Here is a 3,738-nt window from a genome sequence, read left to right on the forward strand (position 1 = left end):
TAAAAAATGCTAACTTATATTTAACTGAGTGTTTGGTGATGGTGGAGTAAATGCAGGAGAGTGATGAACATTAACTGCCTTGATAAAGGATCCTAGACTTGTATAAACTTGTGCAAAAAGCTGGATAATCCTTAGTGGTTAAGGGCAACCAAATAACATGAAATTAAATCAATAACCTTAAAAAAGGCTAAAATGTCTTTTTTCCCCCAAACACAGCAGAGAGGAATGTGAATAATGTACATACAAACTGGGGTTCTGTCAGTGACAACAAGGACTATGTGTTGGTTCATATCAAATCCAAGAATATTAGACAACAAAACGTATAACCTTCGTGTGGTTTTCTTAATATGCAGCATTCAATACGGTAGTTAGGTCCCTTCACTGGTTTTCTTGCAAGTCTGAAGTTGTGTTTCTTGTGTCATTGCCGGCATCTCCACCCTCAGAGCTGCTTTTATTTTCTTCTTCTTTGCAGTCCTTGTCATCTTCATCTCTTGGAGATTTCCGGTACTGTTTAGAGGATTTCTTTTAAGTGTATGACTTCCGTTTCGAGCCTGCTTTTTCATTCTTTCTTTTGCCTTTTCCATTTTCTTCCATTCTCTCACGTTCTTCCTCACTGCTTGCCTCTGCAGTATTCCCGCCTTCTCCCTCAGTTTCTGAAGAGCTCTGTTGCTGAATGGCCTGGTACCCAGTAAACTTTACCCCTGGGTTATTTTCTATCTCCCACAATCCTTCATTAAATCCTTTCCGTTTGTTTGACTTCCCAAACTTGTCTTTGTATTCCTTATAAGGGAAAAGGTCTTTGGGACCTAGAAATGCAGTTTCAAATATTTTTGGCAAATACTTTGCCAAAAAAGTAGATAGGATACTTATTTGCTAGAGGCGTCACAGCTCCCTCCGGGAGCTCCTCAGTCCGCGCCGGCCACTGCTGGTAGCCCTATAACCTTGGTGAAGACCTGGTCGCCCGCCTTGTACTCGCGGGGCCGCGGACGCGCCATCTCGGCCGCTCCGCTTCCTGGTCGTCCTTGGGCGCCGCGAAGACGCCGGGAGGCCGGCCCCCCGCGGGCCAACGGACTGCGCCGCGCTCCTTGCCAGCCGGGGGGGGGGGGGGGGAGGACTAGGGGCCGCTCGGACCAGGGGAAACGGCGAGGCGGCGGCTGGGGCGAGGGGTGGGCGGGGGTCGCAGCAGGCCCCGCGCCTCACCACCCTGCAGCGGGGGAGGGGAGTCCCCGGCCGCTCGGCTCTCGTCGTCGTCGTCGTCGTCGCCGCCGCCGCCGCCGCCGCCCTCTTTCCCCCAGAGCTAAACTATAGTTGATTTACAATATTGTGTTAGTTCAGGTGTACAGCAAAGTGACTCAGTTATAGTTTTTGCTAGATTATATTCCGTTACAGGTTATTACATGATATTGAATATAATTCCCTGTGCTATATAGTAAATCCTTGTTGCTTACCTATTGATATTTTACGTATACAGTAGTATCTGTTAATCCCATACTACTAATTTGTCCCTCCCTCCCTCTCCCCTTTGGTAACCATAAGTTTGTTTTCCTACTTCTAGTTATGGCCTTTTCTTTGCCATTTAAAGAAGTCCCGTTAACATTTCTTGTAAGGCCAGTTTAGTGGTGATGAACACCTTTAGCTTTTACTTTTCTGGAAAACTCTTTATCTCTCCTTCAATTCTGAATGATAACCTTGAGGATAGAGTATCCTTATAGATTATACGTTTTTTCCTTTCAGCATTTTTAATACATTGTGCTACTCCCTTCTAAACTGCAAAGTTACTGCTGAAAAATCAACTGATAGTCTTCTGGTGTTTCCCTTGTATGTAACTAGTTGTTTTTCTCTTGCTGCTTTTAAGATTCTCTCATTAACTTTTGACATCTTAATTATAATATGTCTGGGGGTGGCCTCTTTGGTTCATTTTGTTTGGGACTCTCTGTGCTTCCTGGACTTGGACGTCTGATTCCTTCACCCGTTTAGGGAAATTTTCAGCTATTATTTCTTCAAATAGGTTTTCTGTCCCTTACTCTCTCTTCTCCTGTGTTCTCTATAATATGAATGTTAGCACACTTGATGTTGTGCCAGAAATCTCTTAAACTATTCTCAGTTTTTTGGTTTCTTTTTCTTTTTGCTGTTTCAGTTGGGTAATTTCCGCTAGCCTGTCTTCCAGACTGCTGATCTGTTCTTCTGCATCCTCTAATCTGCTACTGGTTCCTTCTAGTGTATTTTTTATTTCAGTTATTTTTTCTTCAGTTCTGATTTGTTCTTTTTTATATTTTCTATCTATGTTGAAGTTCTCACTGAATTCATCCATTCTTCTCCCAAGTTCAGTGAGCATCTTTATAACTATTACTTTAAACTCTTTATCTGGTAAATTGCTTATCTCTTTTTTGTTTAGTTCTTTTTGGAGGTTTTTGTCTTGTTCTTTCATCTGGAAGATATTTCTTTGTCTCATTCTGTGTTTGTTTCTATGTATTAGGTATATCAGTTATGTCCCAGTTTCAAGCCTGGGAGCAGTCTTGAAAGAGTAGCCTTATGTAGAAGGCCTATGTGGCCAGTGCCACACCTGTGGTCACCAGAGCCAGGTGCTCCAGAGACATCCCCTGTGTGGGCTGCATGCATCCACATGTTGTGGTTGGGCTGTGATTGCTTCGGGCACAGTGGTGGGCAGGGCTGGCTCCCACGACTGGGAGCCACTTTGGAGGGGTGCTGGTGTAGGCTGAAATTGCATGCTGGGTGGAGTGGGGCAGGAGCTGCTCTGGAGGGGCTGGCTGGGGCCGGTCCTCAGGGGTGGGGCACATGGTGTTAGCTAGGTTGACTGAGAGTGACAGAAATGGTGCCTGTCAGCTAAATGGAAGAATTAAGGAAAAAAAAAAAAAAAAAAGAAAGTTCTACCAGATCCCTGCCCCTCTGGCACACATCCTAAAATTAGTCAATGAATCTTCTTCTTGTATGACCCAGGTGCTTTTCAAACTGCTGCCTCTAGGCTGGGACTTGGAGCCAACAAGTTTGAGGGCGAACCCTTCAGGAGTGGAGCCTCAGTTTCCCACAGTCCTCCAGGTCTCCCAGATGTAAACCCCACTGCTTTTCAAAGCCAGACATTATGGGGGCTCATCTTCCTGATGCAGGTCCCCTGGGCTGGGACCTATTGTTCCTCAGGGGGACCTCTGCAGTTGTGATATCCCTCCCTCTTGTGGGTGTGGGGTTGTGGGTTTTGACTAGACCTCTCTACCCCTCCTGCTTGTCTTGATATGGCCTTCTCTTTATATTCTTCATCTGTAGAAAGTCTGTTCAGGTCATTCTCAGAGATAAGTGTTCTATATCTAGCGGCAGTTTTGGTGTGTAGGGAGGAGGTGAGCTCAGGATCTTCCTACTCTGCCATCTTGATCTGGAACAGCTGTTTCATTCTTAACTGGTACAATGTGACCTGGGGCCCACAACAGCATTGCTTCCCAGGCACTGTGATTGGACCAGAAATGAGGTTGGTTTGCTATTTCGGTTATCTGTATGAGGATATACCCTTGGGAATTTCATAGGATGGGCAGATAATTTAATATTGTTGTCCATGTGAATGTGAACTGTTTCTGATATTCTTTTCTTGTGGGATGGAAAAGGATGCATTTTCCAAGTCAGTAGTTGCATACCATATACCTGAGCCCTGATTAACCTGCCCTAGCACTGATTCCACCCGTGGCATACTGGATGCAATTGGCACTACTACTTGATTAAATCTGCAGTATT

At 45.1% G+C, this 3,738-nt stretch overlaps 1 pseudogene; it reads right to left on the bottom strand.

Moving 5' to 3' along the window:
- Positions 1 to 210: 210 nt before the first annotated feature.
- Positions 211 to 1,280, bottom strand: LOC113628609 (hepatoma-derived growth factor-related protein 3 pseudogene; annotated as a pseudogene).
- Between the last annotated feature and the right edge of the window lie 2,458 nt (positions 1,281 to 3,738).

The sequence above is a fragment of the Aethalodelphis obliquidens genome, unplaced genomic scaffold (assembly GCF_003676395.1).
Source record: "Aethalodelphis obliquidens isolate GAN/ISIS:26980383/991018 unplaced genomic scaffold, ASM367639v1 scaffold24, whole genome shotgun sequence".
Classification (NCBI taxonomy): domain Eukaryota; kingdom Metazoa; phylum Chordata; class Mammalia; order Artiodactyla; family Delphinidae; genus Aethalodelphis; species Aethalodelphis obliquidens.